Source organism: Artemia sp. Qi Xiang Cuo, chromosome 1 (assembly GCF_049724085.1).
Source record: "Artemia sp. Qi Xiang Cuo chromosome 1, ASM4972408v1, whole genome shotgun sequence".
In the NCBI taxonomy this organism is placed as follows: Eukaryota; Metazoa; Arthropoda; class Branchiopoda; order Anostraca; family Artemiidae; genus Artemia; species Artemia sp. Qi Xiang Cuo.
The window spans coordinates 80,770,838-80,791,811 of NC_142794.1; the positions used below are offsets into that span (position 1 = coordinate 80,770,838).

Consider the following 20,974-nt stretch of genomic DNA (forward strand, 5'->3'; position numbering starts at 1 on the left):
AGGTAAATCACGACAAAACACTACTGAAATATTGCAACTCTTGCATTTCAAGGAAAGAAATCTAAAATGAACTTTTAAAAATCAAGAGAATGTAACTGTGAAAAGGTAAACCACAACAAACCACTACTGAAATATTCCAACTCTTGCATTTCAATGAAAGAAATTCAAAATAAACTTTGAAAAATCAAGAGAATGTAACTGTGACAATGTAAACCACGACAAAACACTACTGAAATTTTCTAACTCTTGCATTTTAACGAAAGAAATTCAAAATGAACTTTGAAAAATCAAGAGAATGTAACTGTGACAAGATAAACCACGACAAAACACTACTGAAATATTCCAACTCTTGCATTTCAAAGAAAGAAATTCAAAATGAACTTTGAAAAATTAAGCGAATGTAACTGTGACAAGGTAAACCACGACAAAACACTACTGAAATATTCCAACTCATGCATTTGAATGAAAGAAATTCAAAATGAACTTTGAAAAATTAAGAGAATGTAACTGTGACAAGGTAAAGCATGACTGAACACTACTGAAATATTCCAACTCTTGCATTTCACGAAAGAAATCCCAAATGAACTCTGAAAAATTAAGAGAATGTAACTGTGACAAGGTAAACCACAATAAAACACTACTGACATATTCCAACTCTTGCATTTCAACGAAAGAAATTCAAAATGAACTTTGAAAAATCAAGAGAATGTAACTGTGACAATGTAAAGAACAACAAAACACTAGTGAAATAATCCAACTCCTGAGTTTTAACGATAGAAATCCAAAATGAACTTTGAAAAATTAATAGAATGTGACTGCGAAATTGTAAACCAAGACAAGACACTACTGAAATATCCCAACTCTTGCATTTCAACGCTAGAAATCCAAAATGAATTTTGAAAAATCAATAAAATGTAACTGTGAAATGGTAAACCACAACAAACCACTACTGAAATATTCCAACTCTTGCATTTCAATGAAAGAAATTCAAAATGAACTTTGAAAAATCGAGAGAATGTAACTGTGACAAGGTAAGCCACAACAAACCACTACTGAAATATTCCAACCCTTGCATTTAAATGAAAAAAATTCAAAATGAACTTTGAAAAATCATGAGAATGTAATTGTGAAATGGAAAACCACGACAAACCACTACTGAAATATTCCAACTCTTGCATTTCAACGAAAGAAATCGAAAATGTACTTTTAAAAATCAAGAGAATGTAACTGTGAAATGGTAAACCACGACAAAACACTACTGAAATATTCCAACTCTTGCATTTCAATGAAAGAAATTCAAAATAAACTTTGAAAAATCAAGAGAATGTATCTGTGACAATGTAAACCACGACAAAACACTACTGAAATATTCTAACTCTTGCATTTGAACAAAAGAAATTCAAAATGAACTTTGAAAAATCAAGAGAATGTAACTGTGACAAGGTAAACCACGACAAAACACTACTGAAATATTCCAACTCTTGCATTTCAACGAAAGAAATCGAAAATGAGCTTTGAAAAATCAAGAAAATGTAACTGTGACAAGGTAAACCACAACAAAACACTACTGAAATATTCCAACTCTTGCATTTCAACGAAAGAAATCGAAAATGAGCTTTGAAAAATCAAGAAAATGTAACTGTGACAAGGTAAACCACAACAAACCACTACTGAAATATTCCAACCCTTGCATTTCAATGAAAGAAATTCAAAATGAACTTTCAAAAATTAAGAGAATGTAACTGTGACAAAGTAAACCAAGACATAACACTACTGAAATATTCCAACTTTTGCATTTCAACGAAATAAATTCAAAATTAACTTTTAAAAATCAAGAGAATGTAACTGTGACAAGGTAAACCACGACAATACACTACTGAAATATTCCAACTCTTGCATTTCAACGAAAGAAAACGAAAATTAACTTTGAAAAATCAAGAGAATATAACTGTGAAATGGTAAACCACGACAAACCACTACTGAAATATTCCAACTGTCCTAGTCGATTACGTCATTCTATGCCCATATATGGACCCCCTTCATGACCTTCTGATAGGTCTTTACCAATTTTGTAATCTATTTCCAATAATTCAAACAGTTCCTTCCGATTAAGTCATTCACTGCCCTTTTATAGGGCCACATCACGGACTCATGATAGAGTTCTGCTGATTATCTAATCGATATCTCAGAAATTTATTTGCCTTTATTGATTACATCCTTCTTTGTCCGTAAATGGACCCCCGTCATGACTTCTTGATAGGGTTCTACCGATAATCAATTCTCAGAAATCCATTTGTCCTAGTCGATTACGTCATTCTATGCCCATAAATGGATTCCCGTCACCAGCTCCTGATAGGGTTCTATCGATTATGTAATCAATATCTCGGGAATTCTCTCCCTTCGATTACGCAATCAATTTCTCGGAAATCCTCTCCCGTCGAGGGATTCTATGCCCATATATGGAGTCCCGTCTCGTGCTCATGAGGTTAGGTTAGGTTACGCAATCAATTTCTCGAAAATCCATTTTCCCTCTTGAGCCCTAGATCAATATATCTCTTCCCCACCTTCCCCTTAGAAAGAACAAATTAATTCCCCTTTCGTGAATAAACAATTCCCCTTAGAAACAGAAAATTAATTCCCCTTTCGTAGATCAATAATTCCCCTTAGAAACAACAAATTAATTCCCCTTTCATGACAAATCAATCAACCTTGACATCATCCGTCAGACATTAATAAACTTCGCCCGGAAACAATTCTCCTGGACGAACACCAAAGACATTAATAAACTTCGCCCGGAGACAATTCTCCTTGAAAATACATCAAAGTGAGAAAAATCCTGTTTTTTCATTCTCAGTGACAAAAACCATAAATACATGCATAAACTGCTGTTGATATCCATGAAAAACATCAAATAAATTTACTAACATTCATAAATATCCAAGAAAAATCCATCAAAGTAAGAAAAATCCTGTTTTTTCATTATCAGGGACAAAAACCATAAAAACATGCATGAACTACTTTTGACATCCATGAAAAACAACACATAAATTGACTAACACTCATAACCATCCAAGAAACATCCATAAAAGTGAGAAAAATCCTGTTTTTTCATTCTCAGTGACAAAAACCATAAATTATGTCCTGTCAAATTTAGACTAAATTGTAGATGGCAGCAGGGGTGAGGGGTGGGACCTCATGATAGGTCCCTACTCACAAGGAACACAATCGTACTTTTGTCTTTATCACAAGTCCATTCCAGGGTCATAATTGACTATCACGAACCACAATACGTCCCTGGGACCAAGAACAAATGAGACTGAGTAGAGCCTCCGTCTTTGGTCCATGCACCGACTATTGGATAACCCGTAAAATCTGAGTGGAGGTGGAGCCAATTTGAGAACTGGCTGAGCACTGAGTTGACGGTCGTCTACTTTCCCCCATCGCCACCGCGCATTTGCGAGGAAAAGACCGTAGCAGGCCTCCAGGCGTGTATGATAAGTGTAATCAAACACTTTCACTTGTTCTCACTCAATTTTTCTTCTCTGGGGCTGTACTGCGATGAGCTAGTTGTAGAGGTAACGAATTGTAATGTTCCGCGCCAGCTCCACCTCCGCTCAAATTCGCCGGGTATCAGCCGTATTTTATTCGACTCCACATGGTTGTAGTATCGAGATAGGGAGACGAAGGTTCTTAGTCTTGCCGGGACGGATCTCCAGTATCCTGTTTGATGAGCCGCATTTTAATGAAGTCCGAACATTCCACCACTTTAAACATGGATGGGAAGTATTGTGGGCCAGATTGGGAATGACATGCGTTATAAATTTTGATACTTTTACGTAAGACAAACTAAGAATTGAATTTTGTTGCTGTGCTGCGACAGCCAACTCACTCATCGATTTCAGAAGTTTACAACTTATCATAATTATATTGACCTTTAGCGCAAGATGGCTGTCCGAACTCTGGCTGCCAGTCGTTGAGTGAGTCCGTACCTTTTAAGGCGCTTTATGACAGGAAAACTAAGAAAAAGTGACAGTTTGGAAAAAAATGCTCCAGGGTGGAATTTTCGGTTATTAAGAATATCCGTCTTTCATAGTCCTTTAAGATTGACCAAATGCCTCTAAGATGTCACCGAGTTCATCTTCTTCGCCGTCAGCGTCAGGCGCATCAGCTCTGCCACATCGTTCACTGTCAGACGCATTTTCAGCTCCATTTTTCGAATATATGGAACTGTTGAAAGAAGTCATTTTGGCCGATGGTACGAATGACGAACAGCAGTGGCCACTGACAGACATCCACCGTCGAAAAATAAAATTTGCTTTTAGTATTGTTAAAAGCATTCTATTCCGAAGCTTTGACTTTACACAGTTAATCATATAAACCGCTCTCTCAACGACTGCGTTGCTGATAGGCAAACTCAGCAACGACAATGCCCACTTTGCCAAATCCTGAAAGTCTGGTTCTCCAATAGGGTCGCAAAACTGAAGCACGTGGACCCAGAACTCAGAGGAGTCTTTTGGAAGTTCTCCGCCACAATGTTCATTCCAGTCAACCTCGAGCAGGCGTCTCCACTGGTTTTCCATGTCTCCAAATTCTGTCACTGGAATCACACCACACTAAGAGGTAGGTCGGCGAATCTGGGTCTAGTCTGAGATAAACATATTGTCGGAGAGAGAATTCTCAATTTCAGAAGGGAATCAATGGCAAGAGGTAAACTTTTCAGAACTGACCTTGCAGCCGTCTTGAGAAAGCCTTGACAGCGAAGCTTTATTTCCTCTTTCATCTCGCTTGGAAGATCAGATTTGCTGAGTTCAGAAAGAAACAAATGCCCAAAGTCTACCAGGTCGACAGGAAGGTAGCAAATTAGAAACTCAAGGTTGACGTTGAGGGACACTGCAGACGGCCGAAGGATCCTGCGCAGGATGCACATGACCAAATCTTTCAGCTCTTGAAACAGAAGAAATTGGTCTGCATTCGAATGTTGAAATAGTATGTTCACCCTCTGAAAGTCGGCCAATAACGGTTTCAGAAAGAGAATGTATAGACGGTTGCGCTTATCACTGTACATTTCGTGTAAAGTTCTTGCAGTATAGCACCGCTCTTTTTCCTTGGCGATGCGGAAATGTGTTGTCAGTTCGAGGTATTGCTCATCAACTCTACACACTGCGTCGTATCGCGACAACCAGCGTGTACTTGAAGGGGCCATAATTTTAAGGGGCGAATTTCCATGATTTATCAGCCTATATATCTGGCCGTACGCTTCCCTTCGCAACGGGCTTACGCTAAACCACTTGTACGTTTCCGAAAGCATAAATTTTAGGTTGTTCGGCAACTCTTCCACCGCCTCGGAAGCGCACAAGTGCAGAGAGTGGCAAACACATTTGAAAAGTTGAAGGCGGGGTAACCCATCTGCTTTCAGCAATGTAAATAGAGAGTGATTTGCGCCACACATGTTATTTGCCCCATCAGTACCAATACCAATCAGGTTTTTGAGAGGTACTTTGCACTCTGCAAGAAATTTTGTGAGTTCTGCGTGGAGTATAATAGCTGTAGTTGATGGTACTTCAACCATTCCTAACGCAGTACAAACTATCTTTGTCAACTTCGGTCTGTAATACCAAATGCAAATACATAAGAACTTTTTTGCAGAGACATCAGTTGACTCATCCAGTATTAGAGAGTACTCACTATCTCCAATGTCAGCCACTATCCCCTTCAGGGTTTCTGGTTTAAACACATTCTTAATGAGAGCGGAACTTTTAGTTCTTTTTAGCCTCACCGATTCACCAATAAGCCCAGGAAATAAGTCTTTGATGATAGTAGAAAGATGGTCGATTGTTCTCACCGACGAATGACAGGCTACATGAGCAGCCAAGACCAGCTCCGCTTTCCGCGAAGCCAAGTTCGTCGACGTGACTCCTAGAAAATTAGCATTAATTATTAGTGATTATTTCGGCTTTGTTTCATAACCGATTATTTCGGCTATGTTCATAACTTTACTCTGAAAGGGGATGTGGTTGGGGGGGGGTGGCAAAACTTTCGTCCGGATTTTCCCCATGAAGGAAAAGTCAGAGGGAGATGAAATGTTGCATGTTTCTTGGTTAGGACATGGCCTACAAAACGCAGCCCTCCCCATCTCTCTGAGACCGAAGATCGCTTAACACTGTTGTGGTATGCCTCTTTACAGAAGCACAAGTGTGCTTCCTTGGTTGATTTCAATGACTGGTCCCCGAACTCCGATTGGGTCCCCCATACGCAAAATAACGGGCCACTGGCTATTAATCGTTATCAAATTCTGTTGAGATCTAAATGGTAGATATTCTTGGTTGAATGACGTATTTGAGGGCCTCTCTAAAATACACACAGAACTCAAGATGGGGTTAAGACTTCCCAACAAAACACACACTGGACATTGGGCCTTGTTGCTACGAAGTTTCGGAGGAGTGCTACAAGGACCACTCTTTCTGGTAGGTGTCTTGATGACAAGAACGTAGGGACCCCCTATTGTTAAGCCATGCTCAAAAGAAAAGTACTTACCACATTCAGTGACTGGTTTCTGTATTTTCAGACTTGCTGCCTTCTTCTCATGCTTTTTCGATTTCATGTGTTGCTCCAGATCATGTTTGTGAGCCCTAAGCTCTGTAACATTACAGATTTTACACGATGCTTTTGTGTCATCACCTTGAACAGGCTGAAGCCAGCCTTGGAATTTTGTATCATTCTCCCACACAGACTGATATAGTCTTTCATAACTCGTTTTCACAACTTTTGTCATACTGGCTCTTGGTGTAACATTTCTTCCTTCTTCAGGTTCCTTGCTGCTTCCTTCATTTTGGCTTCTGGACACCATTTCTCCTGTTTCACTTTCAACACAATTCTGATTGTTTGTTTCAGTCTTTTTGTTAGGGTTCTGCATATTACTAGTAATTTTGGACAGGGCAGGCTTAACTACGTTAGTAGACCCTGAGGTAGCAATCTGGTTGGCTGAGGTAACAATCTGCTTGGCAGTAGATTCTTGAGGTATACGAAGTTTAGAAAGAGAGGTTTGAACCACCCTTTCTGGGACCAGGACAGGCTTAAGTACTTTAGTAGAGACTGAGGTAACAATCTTCTTGGCAGTAGATGCTTGAGGTACACCAAGTTTAAAAAGAGAGGTTTTAACCACCCTTTCTGAGACTAGTTTTGGTGTCGGACCGCCAGTATCTGAGTGACTGTTCACCACTTCGGAGGTAGAGCCCGCTACGTCTGGTTCGTCCAATTCTTGGACTAATTTTGATTCTTTTAACAGCTCTGCCACTGTCTTAGACTTTGGTAGAACAGCTCGTTTTCGCCTGTAGTGGCTGGTGGCACTGCTATCACTGTCCATGCTGTCAGTCTCAGAGTCACTGTCATCTGACTCATCAGGTTCCACCCAATCTTGGGCTGATGAATCATTACACAAATTTGCCACTATTTTAACTTTTTATGGAACAACTCGTCTGTATTTGGTGATGGCACTGCTATCTCTCGTCCCTATACTAATTTCAGGTGCGGATTTGTCTATTAAAGCTCGTTTTGGCTCAGATCCAACACCATCAACACCATCTGTTCCAGCACTGTCCGGTTCAGTTGAGTTGGAAGGCCTAGTAACACTGAAAAAATTTGAAATTTTTTTCTGCCCGTTTCCATCATATCCAGTTGAACGTTTCATTTTTATTTTCACTCGGGGTGAATGACATTCAATCTGAAAAGAGTATGGAAACATAAACTGAATCTGTAAGTTCATCTTGGAGTAAAAATTGACAATAAGGTCCAAGCTAAGCTTGTACTTGTAACAATATTTGAATAATATATCCTGCCTATTCTGATGACTTCTAATAACTAAAAGATGATTTTTTAAACATCTTGAAACATAGCTGGGTTATAAATTTACATTGCAATACTGACTTCAAGAAGTTTAATTTTTGATTTCAGAAGTTTCATTTCAGAAAAAAGTCAGCCCGGGGTCAAATTTGTGCGAGCAAAATCTCAGCCAACAGCTCTCACAAAACCAATAGAAGAGGAATTTCTGAGCTGAGCTCGGCCAAAAGGCTACGCAAGCACAAATGGAATAAAAATTGTGAGAAAGGCTGAACTGAGCTCAGAAAAATCGAGCAATGGAAAACGGCCTCAATGTTGAGTTTTCTCATATACTTCCACAAAATAAAGGTTGTAAAATGGCTATATTGACAGTTCTAGAAAAATCTTTCAGTACTGAGATATCAAGAACTATTAAACAGGGGCCTCTCAACAGAGAAAGGGATGCGAACAAATAGCATTTGGCAGAGCAGAATCTCAACTTTCTTTTCATTCCCAACAACTATGTTTATACAAGGTTTAAGTACTGATATCAGTCAGAGAAATTAAAGCGAAAATTAAATATGGGCAGTGGCAATTACACAGGCTCAGGCTCCTGTATTCATATATCTTTTTCTGATATTTCCATTATTATTATATGGTACTTTATTACATATTAGCTATTAGCCTATATTATATATAACTAATTTCTCTATACATTGGGAAAAATGAATAAAAGTGAGTCTGAAACAAGATTGATTGCTTCAGGTTTGCTTATGTCTCAAGCTGATGCTCATCACCGCTAAAATGGGGGTGCAAACCAGTCATGTACACCAGCTATTTTTCTGTGACATGTACCCAATTTGCTGGTAGCCAATGCATTGAGGTACACACCTCAATGCATTGGGTACCCCCCATACCAGGTAGGGATTAATTGTTTCAGGTACAACCATCAACATATAATGTACTCCTTCACCACTGTAGAAGTATACCACAGGATCTGTACCTCAGAATTTGATACCTACATCTAACCAAGTGTACTACTCCATATATAGCGTAGCAGGACCTATTCCATATATAGCGTAGTAGGACCTATGCCATGTTTAATATAGTACTGGTTGTGGGGTGTAGTACTCAAATTATTAGGTACAGATCCTGTGGTGTACTACTGCAGGGGTGAAGTAGTACATTATGTTGATGGTAGCACATAAAACAATTAATATCCCTAACTGCCCAATGCCGATTTTCACGTTTGCATGTATTCTGCGAAAATCCATGACCAGTTTGCTTCTTCCTTTGAGCCTATTTAAACTGAAGTGATGCAAAGAACATCTCAAATATAAGTAAATGTATTTTCTCAGACTAGGCCTAGACGAAAAGTAAAAACGGGTATGGGGGTACCCAATGGATTGGGGGCAGTACCCAATGCATTGGGGTGTGTACCCAGTCGGCTAGGCTGTGTACCCAATCTGTTTCTACAGAGATACAAACCACAGAAAATAGCTAGAGTGTACATGGCGACAGCATGACGACTCCTAGACGACTCACATGAACTAAACAGCTAAACAGGATCTTTAGATGTTACAGACATGTCTGTTATGAGGTTGATTCGTGGTGTTATTCTATGCTAACAAGTAACAGCTAATATACTGTACCTTCAGCTGTAGTTCAACCCCATGACTTAATGGCTAATGCTTTTTATGCTGTTGTTACGAAGCCACGTGTCTCTTAGGATTTGAAAACTTCACCGCACTGCCGCGGTTAGATTCGTATTTTGACCATAGAGTTAAAACGTGATTTTGACCTTTCGTGAGCATTCGTTCGTTCGAACATCGAATGAATTGCCAAAAAATATAAATTCTTCCCGAAAAAGTAAATCACGGCAAGAAATAAGCCAGCTCAAAATAAAAATAGCCACAAGCCAGTTCCAAAAATTTTTAAGCCACAAGCCAGTTCCAAAAATTTTCACACCAGTCGCCAACAAAATAAGCCAGTTCGGCGTAAAATAAGCCAATCTGGCAACACTGCGATGGATTCACCTTGTTAATTATATTCAGACGGTTATTTGAAAATGAGATGTCGCCCAGATTACGCTAATGGCGTCATGACTCTAGTGAAAATCTTCCTATGTGACCATTTAAAACCTTCCTATCCGACCATTAAAATCTTCTTACCTGTGCCTTTAAAACCTTCCTATCTGTGCGTTTAAAAGCAGAGTGGCATTACTACTCATTTCGACTTTGCTCCATTTCAGAGGCAACGCTATGGCGTTGCCTATAGTAAAGGCCATACGGCTCCAATGTTTTATTATGTATTTATTTATTTATTTTCCTAGAGGCTCTTCATATGGAAGGGGTCGTCGTATAAACTCCAAAAGGGGCTCATTCGAATGAAAATCGAGAGTTCTAGTGCCCTTTCTAAGAGTCAAAATTGATTGGAAGGCAACTAACACCCCTTCCATGCCCACCATCCCCCAAACACATCCAATAAAAATTTCAGTATAACCATTTTGTTCTACGTAGTTGATTTCCAGATAGAGATTATGTTTTTGAGGAGGACACTCCCCCCACAGCCCTCAGGGAAAGGATTTTAAGTTTGCTATAGGGGCATATATGCTTTTCATAGAAATTTTTGTCGTAGAAACTTCAAAAATGGCTCATTCGATTGGAAATTCAAAGTGATTGGTGGGCAACTAGCCCTCCTCTCACGCCCACCTTTTCCCCAAACACATTCAATCAAAATTTTGAGATAGCAATTTTCTTCAACGTAGTTGAAAATTCAACGGTCTTTGAAAATGACACCCCCCCCCCACAGCCCTCAGGGCAAGGGTTGTAAGTTGTGCCCTGGGGGCATATAAGGTTTTTATAGAAAGCTTTGTCGAAGAAACTCCAAAAAGGGCTCATTTGATTGGAAATTTAAATGGCTAGTATCCTTCTTAATAGTAAAAAGTGATTGGAAGGCAACTAACACCCCTTCCACGCCCACCATTTCCCTAAGCACATCCAATCAAAATTTTGAAATAGCCACTTTGTTCAACGTGGTTCGATTGTAACTGAACCCCCGTATAACTGAACCCGAAGCAACTGAACCCCCGGGCAACTGAACTCCAGGGCAACTGAACCACCGTACAACTGAACCACCGTGCAATTGAACCACCGTGCAACTGAACCCCCGTGCAACTGAACCCCGTGCAACTGAACCCTCGTGCTACTGAACCCTCGTGATACTGAACCCCCTTTAACTGAACCCTCGTGCAACTCAGCCCCCGTGCAACTCAACCCCATTTAACTAAACCCCCGTGTAACTGAACCCCCCGGTAACTAAACCCCCGTGTAACTGAACCCCCGCGCAAGTGAACCACCGTGCAACTGAACAACCGTTCAACTGAACAACCGAGCAACTTAACCCTCGTGTAACTGAACCCTCGTGCAACTCAACCACCGTTCTTACATTGGGTGAAAACAAGCTAGAATCTTAACATGTTCAATCTATTTGGAATTGTTTGCTTTTTTAAGTCTTTATATAAATTACTGTCAAGATGATTTATAAAAATGCTCTGTTTTGTTTTCGTAAAAACAAAGAAAATCGGACGTCATGTACTCTTAAATCCAGATTTATTTCTCTTTTTTATGTCTGTTAATGGGGGTTTCCCTTCACCCTGTGACTTTCTACGGGTCTAAGTGTTTACCTCCCTCCCCCGCGTAAAATTTACCCTCCTCCACACACGGAAACCCCATCACCTGGAAAATATCCCTCTCGCAGAAATTATGGTTTTCAAAATTTAAAAACCTGCTTTGAGTCGCGCTATTTTTTAGTTTAATTGAGAAGTTCTAAGGGAAGTGGAAAAGAGGAATTTATGTGTAAATCTTACCCCCCCCCCTCCGTGCAAATACTTTCTTCTCATGAAAGATCCTCCAGAAAACCCCCACACAAAAAATTTCTGTATGTTTCCCAATGACAAATACTATCCGTAAGCAACAGACAAATAAAAAAAAAAAACTTAAAAAGGAACTAAAACTTCTGCAATGGGGTTATCTGATTCTTTTGGAGCTAGGAAGAGAGGGAGATACCTCAGGAAATTGAAAGTTCAAGTTCAATTTCGAAGAATCAAAGGTAATCCCAGGACAATCAGCCTTTCCCCTTTTAATTGACACCCCCCCCCCAAAAAAATACATGCAATCAAAATAAAAATAAACATTTTGTTCAAAATAGCTTGAAGATGAAATAACCATGCCTTTGGGGTTAACAACCCCACCAGCAGCATCTGGGGCAAGGGCTGTAAGTTAAGCTAGTTGCTCATTGTTAACAAATACGGTTTTTGTAGAAAAAATTTGCATGAACTTTGGGGGGGGGGCTCATTCGATTGGAAATCAAAATTTCCAGTGCATCTTTTCAGAGTTCAAATTGATCGAAGGGCTTCCACCCCACCATATTTTTCCCCCAAATACATCCGATCTTTAAGCTGGCCTGGCTAAGTGGATGTGCGCTGGGTTGAGAATTCTTTGACCAAGGGGCACGGGTTCGATCCATGGAGTGGCCTGTTATTTGGTTTGGAACACGGGTCAGTGGTGTGACTCTAGAAGCTCATCCAGAGTCGATCCAGCTCTAAATGGGTACCTGGAGATATCTGGGGAAGGTAAGCAGGAAGGGTGTGCGAAAGCACAGGATGGCTTGCCCCCAGCCCCCCCCCCCCATTGCCATTTCTGGCTGAAGGGCCACGAAACGGAGATCAGCACCGCCGGTTTGGACTTTCAGGGTCTATTGCTGTCATACTTACTTACTTACATCCGATCTAAATTTTGGGACCACCATTTTATTTAAAAGAGCTTAAGGGTTAAATAACTATACCATAGTTAAATAACTATGGTTTATAACCCTATTGTGTTTTACCCAATGTAGGAACGGTGTTTGAGTTGCATGAGGGATCGGTCGCACGGGGGTTCCGTTATACGAGGGTTTAGTTGCACGGGGGTTCAGTTACACGCGGGTTCAGTTGCACGGTGGTTCAGTTGTACGGTGGTTCAGTTGCACGGGGGTTCCGTTACACGGGGGTTCAGTTACAGGGGTTCAGTTGCTTGGGGTTCAGTTACACGGGGGTTCAGTATCACTCACACCGTTCAACGTAGTTGAAAGTTCCGGAAATTATATCTTTGAGTAGGACATTCCCCCCACAGTCTTAAGGGCAAGGGTTATAAGTTATGTTCTGGGGTCATATATGGTTCTTATGGAAGGAATGCTCATATAAACTTCAGAGAGGGCTCATTTAATTGGAAATTGAAAGCTCTATTTCACTTTTTAAGCTTCGAAAGATATCGGAGGGTAACCAACACCCATGCCCTTTTTTCCCAAATGCATCTGATAAAAATCTTGCTATAGCAATTTTCTTAAAAATAATTCAAAGATCATATAACAAAAACTCTGATGTCAACATAAACCCCCAGGGGCCGCGGGCAGGCGTTGTAGGTTATGCCCTGGGGAATGATATTGTTCTTATGGAAGGGATGCTCGTATAAACTTCCTAGAGGGCTCGTTTGATTGGAAATTGCGAGTTCTAGTTCACATTTTAAGAATCAGAAGAGATTGAGGGCACCTATCCTCCCCCCCTCCTCGCCCTTTTTTCTCAAACCCATCTGATGAGGACTTTGAAATAGGTATTTTCTTCTAAATAGTTCAAAAACCATATAGCGAAAGCTGCGGGGTCAACAAAGCCTCTCCAGGGCCTGAGGACAGGCGTTGTAAGTTAAGCCCTGGGGGAATATATGATTCTTATGGACGGGATGCTCGTAAAAACTTCAAAGAGGGCTAATTTGATTGGGAATTGGAAGTTCTAGTTCAGTTTCTGAGAGTCAAAAGAGATTGGAGGGCAACTATTCCCCCCCCCCACGCCCCTTTTTTCCTGAATGCATCCAATAAAAATTTTGATATAGCCATTAATTTAAAAATTGATCAGAAGTCCGATAATAAAACTCAGGTGTTGAGACCCCCCCCCAGGGCCCGGGGGTAGGCGTTGTAAGTTGTGCCCTGGGGCATATATGGTTCTTATGAAAGGGATGCTTCTATAAACTTCAGAAAGGGCTCCTTTGACTTTATTTTCAAAGTTCGAGTTCACTTTTTAATAGTCAAAAGAGATCAAAGGGCAACTAGCCCCCCCCCCCCCCCTCCACGCCTTCTTTTTCTAAACCAATCTGAAGAAAATTTTGAAATAGACATTTTATTAAATAAAAATAGTTCAAAGGTTGGATAAGAAAAACTCCGGTTTCAATACAACCCCCCAAGGCCCGGAGGAAGGCGTTCTAAGGTATGTCCTAAGGCATTTATGGTTCTTATTAAAGGGATGTTCGTATAAACTTCATAGAGGGCTCAGTTGATTGGAAATTGAAAGTTCTAGTTCAATTTTTAAGAGTCAAGAGACAAAAGGGCAACTAGCCTCTCCCAACCCTTTTTTCCCAAACCCATCCGCTACAAATTTTTAGATGGTCAGTTTTTTAAAATTGTTCAAAAATTAGATAACAAAAACTCTGGTGTCAACAAAACTCTCCAGGGCCTGGGGGGTGGGCGTTGTAAGTTTTGTCCTGGGGGCGTATACGGTTCTTATGAAAGGGATACACAATCCAAATCATAGGTTTTAGACAAAACACACCTACGAAATACTAAGAAATCTGGCTATGAAAAGCCTGAAATAGCAAACTACTCATCCCAAACTATAGGCTTCAGACAACAAACACCTATGAGGGACTAAGAATCCTAGCTCTGAAAAGTCCAAAAAAGCAAACTACAAATCCCAAATCATAATTTTCGGACAGCACACACATATGAAAGGCTAAGAAACCTAGCTCAGAAAAGTCAAAAATAGCAAATTAACCATCCCAAACCATAAGTTTAAGACAACACACACCTATGAAAGGCTAAGAAATCCAGCTCAGAAAAGTCAAAAATAGCAATCTACCCATCCCAAATCATAGGTTTCAGACAACACACACCAACGAAAGAGTAAGAAATCTAGCTTAGAAAAGCCCGAAATAGTAATTTACATATCCAAAATCATAAGTTTCAGACAACATTCACCTACGAAATACTAGGAAACCTAAGCTCAGAAAAGCCTGAAATAGCAAACTATTCATCCCAAACTAGAAGTTTCAGACAACAAACGCCTATGAGAGACTAAGAATCATAGCTCTGAAAAGTCCAACTTGCAAACTACACATCCCAAATCATAATTTTGACAGCACATACCTATGAACGGCTCAGAAATCCAGCTCAGAAAATTCAAAAATTGCAATCCATCCATCCCAAATCATAGGTTTCAGACAACACACACCAACGAAAGACTAAGAAATCTAGTTCAGAAAAGTCCTAAATAGTAGTTTACATATCACAAATCATAAGTTTCAGACAACACATCTAAACTAAATACGGGGTTCGGGGAGAGCAATTGAGGGTCTGTGGAACCCTTGAGGGCCGGGTGGTCCTTTGGGAGCTTGGGGGACCTTTGAGGACGGGGCGCTTCCTTCAGGGGTGGGGTGGGGGGCTCGGAACCCGGTGGGGTTGTGGTAGAGGACCTCACAACACTGTTCAAATGGAACTTGGGTATTATAACGACCTCAAAGTTTCACCCTCAAATCCTCTTCTAAAATCTCTTCAAAAATCATCTTTTAAAATGACTCTAACTGTTTCGCCGAAATAATTCCCTAAAATAATAATTTGTTCTGAAAAGATATAATAAAGCCTTAAAAAAGTATTAAAATGGTGGCTCAGGAGCCTTTGGGGCGCCGGGGGCCGTTTGGGAATCCGGAGAACCTTTGAGGACCGGGGGGGGGGTTCCTTGGGGGTTGGGTTGGGGGGATCAGAACCCTTTGGGGTTGTGGTAGGGGACCTCATTGTTCAAATGGAACTTGTGTATTATAACGACCACACTCAAAACCTCTTCTAAAATCATCTTTTAAATCATGTTTTAAAATGTCTCTAACTGTTTCGCCGAAATAATTCCATAGCCTGTCTAAAACGGTTTCGCCCAAATAATCCCCTAAAAGTAATTTCAGCGTGTTCCTTTTGTTTTTGGCATCTCTGCGCTGACACATTTCAAATTTCTAGGAAACCCTTTCCTACGTTAATCTCTTCATCTCATAAATGTTCCTAGCTACACTATTAAGGTTTCGTTAGAATATCAATTTATCTCTCCGACTTAAAGGTCAGTGAAGCCGTATTTAAAAATAGAATTTCTATCTCTTTAGACTCCCGCATAATTCCAAGATAACAAGTGATGTCATTTATGATTCCTGACACTAAATATCAATGAAGCCCTATTTAAAAATAGAATATTAATTTTTCTCTCTGACCTAAAGAACGTTTATCCCTCAGGCCTAAAGATTAAAGAAACCATAATGTTTGTTTCTTAGTTGCCCTTTCGTGAACCAATAATTCCCCCGCCGATTATGTAAATCAAGTTCTCAGGTTAGGTTAGCCTAAAGATCAAAGAAACCATAATGTTTCTTAATTCCCCCTTCGTGAATCAATAATTTCCCCGCCGATTATGTAAATCAATTTCTCAGGTTAGGCTAGCCAAACAACAATGAAGCCATGTTTGTTTCTTAATTCCCCCTTCGTGAACCAATGATTCCCCCATCGATTATGTAAATCACCCCAATGTCATTATACCTGGACAAACAACAGCAAATAAATCGACCTTGAAACATCCATCAAAGTGACAAAATTCCTGTTTTTCCATTCTCACTGACAACGAACAGACATAAAAACATGCATAAATTATGTAAAAAAGTTGTAGGTGGCAGCAGGGGTGAATCGTCGGATCAATAGGGGCCATTCTACTAGTAGTCCCCCCCAAACACACCCTTTATTCCCCAAACCTATCCAATAAACGTTTTTAAAATAGCCATTTCATTAAAAATAGTTCAAAGGTCAGATAAGAAAAACTCCTTTGACGACGCAACCCCCCGGGCCCGGAGGCAGGCGTTGTAAGTAGTGCTCTGGGGCATATATGGTTTTTATTGAAAGGATGCTCGTATAAACTTCGGAGAGGGTTCATTTGATTTGAAATTGAAAGTTCTCGTTACCTTTTTAAGATTAAAAAGAGACCAGAGGGCATCTAGCCCCCCCGTCCCCTCCAGGCCCCAAATTCATCAGATAAAATTTTGAGGAGGAAATTTTGTTAAAAATAGTTCAAAGTTCAGGTAACAAAAACTCCGGTGTCGACACGGCCCGCCAGGTTCCGGGTATAGGCGTTGTAAGTTATGCTCTGGGGGCATATATGGTTGTTATGGAAGGGATGCTCGTATAAACTTCATAGAGGGCTCATTTGATTGGAAATTGAAGGTTTTAATTCATTTTTTAAGAGTAAAAGGTGATCGGAGGGCAGGTAGCCTCCTCCACACTCCATTTGTTTTTTTCCCAGAGGCACTTTATATAGAAAGGGTCGTCGTTTAAACTTCAAAGGGGGTTCATTTGATTGGAAACCGAGAGTTCTAGTGCCCTTTTAAGAGTCAAAGGTGAGCGGAGGGTAAATAGCCCTCCCCAAGCCTTTTTCCCACAAATAAATCTGATAAAAAATTTGAGGTGGCCATTGCATCAGATAAAATATTTGAGATAGCTATTTTGTTAAAAATAGTTCAAAGGTCAGTTAACAAAACTGTGATGTAGACAAAACCCCCCAGGGCCCAGGGACAGGCGCTGTAAGTTATGCCCTGGGGGTATATAAGGTTCTCTGATGGAAGGGATGTTCGTATAGACTTCAAAGAGGGCTCATTTGATTGAAAATTGAAAGTTCTAGTTCACTTTTACAAATTAGAAGTGATCGGAGGGCAGCTACCCCCCCCCCGACCTTTTCCCTGAAATGTATCAGATAAAATTATGAGATAAACATTTTGTTAAAAACAGTTCAAAGTTCAGATAACAAAAACTCTGGTGTCGACACAGCCCCACAGCTTCTGGGGGCAAGCGTTGTAAGTTATGCCCCGGGGGCATATAAGGATCTTATGGAAGAGATGCTTGTATAAACCTTAAAGAGGGTTCATTTGATTGAAAATTCAAAGTACCAGTTCACTTTTTATAAGTCAAAAGTGAGTAGAAAGGGGGGTACCAGCGCAACGCCCACAATACCCCTTCGAATCCCGATCCGGACAATTTTTTTAAAAATTCCGACGCCCACACCAAATAAGGGCATAGCCTCCCTAGGGAGAAAGATTGCGTAATCGGTCAATGACCTCTTTTTCCAAGGTCGATTTATTTGATGTTTCTGTGTGTAATAGCTCCGGGGCGAAGGTTGCAAATGCGCATTGAATTCTAACGGGATCAATGTTATTGATCTAGGACTCGAGGGGGAAGTGAATTTCCGAGAACTTGACTGCGTAATCGTTCGTGAGTGTCATGGTGTCCAGAAATAGTATTTGTTGTTGTTGCTCTAGGCAATATTATGAGTTTCCCGGAAACAGTTAGATCACGTGTTTCCTTCTCAGCCAATCAGCGAGTCGGATACATCCTCCTTCTCAACCAATCAGAGGCCTGCTTACATATTAGCGGCGGTGGGAATATAAGGAAAGGATTTTTTGTTATATTTTTATTAGTCTGTGAATAGAATTCAAAGGAGTGAGAAGAAGAACAGTTTTGACTTTACTCATTTGGATATATATTTGTGATGGCGATGAGTGGAATGTTTACACTATTAGAAGTTGATAGTGGAGTTGCTGATAATATTACAAGAGCACCAAACATTGCGGTGGAAATTAAGAAAGGATCGCGGCTTTGTCCGGAATGGGATGCAGTATATGCAAGATATGTAATATCCTTGAGCAAATTTAAAATGGAGGATCAATTATGTTTCGCCGCTAAAGTTGATATAGCACATGTGACTAGACGTCAATGTGCTTTAAGTGCATTGGTGAAGCATATTGAAGACAATATACAGTATCGTTAATTGTATATGTTCTGTATTATTGATGTTGTTGTTGTAATTATTCAATAAAATTGTTTCGAAATCGAAAATGTTCCCTTTTTTTTCTGGTTAAGGCTAACGAATCAGGGTCAGTCTAGAGTCAGCAGTCAGAGTGAAAGGATTGAAAAATGAATAAATTTGAGAAAGAGAGAATTAGATCAAATCTAGTGTTTATGGAAAAACATTTGATTTTGGATGATGATTTTCTGGAGTTATCTGTTAAACGCAGGATATTCTCTTGTCAGGGAACACTTGACAATATAATGAGGAGTGATTCTCCTCCATTGGACTATTGTATGAAACTTTTAAAATGTGATTCAAATGCTTATACTCAATTTATTGATATATTAATTGGAAAAAGGCAGAATCATATTGTGGATATACTTTTGAAAATATTGCCAATGGATTCAATGTAGATGGCTCCCCCATCATTCGAAAGAGGTAACGTCACAGTGTTACTCCTCACTCCCACATTTCCCTCTCGTGGAATTTATCGAACTAAGAGGATCAGTTTCGTTTTATCTGTGAGTGAGTTGACATCGGAGACCAAAAAATGTTCTATATATGTCCAATGTGCTTGTACACTCTTGGCAGTGGGACTCAATGTGAGAATTTTACAATTATTGAAGAATATAGTAAAAAGTGTAAATTATGTAATCCTTGAAAATTACATATAGACTATGCAGTACAAATTAAAGGATGTAGTTCAAGTTTTGAGGAGGTGTGTGACTCTCACCCTAGAGGACACCTGTGCTCCAATTGTCACTATGATAAATGTGATCAGTGGGAGAATACTTACCCCGCTATGATTGGAAAGAACCCCAAACGTGATTTCAGTTTATTTCTACGATATTGGTATCGTCGTAGATTTAAATTATTCTTGGACGAGGAATCTGGTCTACGATTCAACTGTTGGAGTAACAAGACAATTTGGTTTCTACGACATCGTTGTGGTTACATCCCCTACTATGACTATAAACCAAGTGATTTTCATTTGGCAGTTACCGAATGTGGTTCACCCCTTGAAAACACTGTATGTGATATTGCTTCAAATAGACATATTGAAACTCTTGAATTTCATAATATGAATGCAAATAGTATAATTGACTATACAAAGAGATATGACAAGAGTGAAGTTACATTGTACTGTAGAAAATGTGACCCTGACTTTGCAGTCAATCAGGATCAATATACAGTGAATCCAAATGATTTACCAGCATTAGTGGTTCACGATAGTTGCCTATACATCGAAGATGAAGAAATCTAAAAGTGGAGATTTAAAGACAATGTTGTATATATATACATTTTATTAATAAACAAATTCACAAACATTTTTTAAGCACTTTACTCTTAGGGCACTGAAATCAATACTATATAGGTCTGAGAGGATATTTTCCACTAGAAAGTCGTTCAGACGTGGATTGTCACTATAAATGTGGAGAAACCGCTTGTAAGTATATCCACGGCATCGGAACACAAAATATAGTAGTGCTTGGAAGCCGCAGATTTTAGTCGTTAGATCCTGTACCTTCGTCTGATTTTGAATAATAGTTTTCTCACTGCTCTCATTATATGTGCTGAGTTGTGATGCTTAGGATTTGTATGGTAGACAAAGAGAGTAAGAAAACTCCACCATTATCAAAGTTTAAAATATGCATAACCAATGACCCGTCAGCACATTTGATGGACTGCTCTTAACAATAATCAAAGTATTGTTAACACTTTGAATTTTTCCAAGATAGTCCCAGGGCAGACAATAGGATTTGTACTGGGACATGTAGGGGTCCATATTAAATACATTGATTATTTAACTGGTGTTCATGGCGCCAAGTCTAGTAGAACACTGCCTTCGGGAGTGATTTCCCAATAGGTTTCATATTGGTTTAGTGAGATTAGCGCAATACTCTCAGCCAATGGGTCGGCAAATGTACACTCTAAACGCACACTCCCCGTACGTACTATACTCATATCCTGTGTACCCAACAAATCCAGTACAATGATACCATGTGTTTTAGCAAATATATCTTCGGTTATACCATTTTCAAATAGTTGCGAATCATGATCTAGGGTTTGCATGGTCAACTCGTACAATGTTCTATAGGATCTATCAAAAGATAGATTGTAGAGTGGGATGCCGTTTACTTTGCACACAAGAGATGTAAGTCCAAAAATCTCGAATTTATGTGGACATTCAGTCCATGATCCTATTGCACTGGC

At 39.8% G+C, this 20,974-nt stretch overlaps 1 protein-coding gene and 1 pseudogene across 1 annotated transcript in view; one reads left to right on the forward strand and one right to left on the reverse strand.

The window, feature by feature from the left end:
* Window positions 1-20,974, forward strand: part of LOC148956787 (brachyurin-like) — a 625,076-nt gene that overhangs the window by 467,985 nt on the left and 136,117 nt on the right. The window lies entirely within an intron of this gene.
* Window positions 4,098-5,449, reverse strand: LOC148956791 (uncharacterized; annotated as a pseudogene).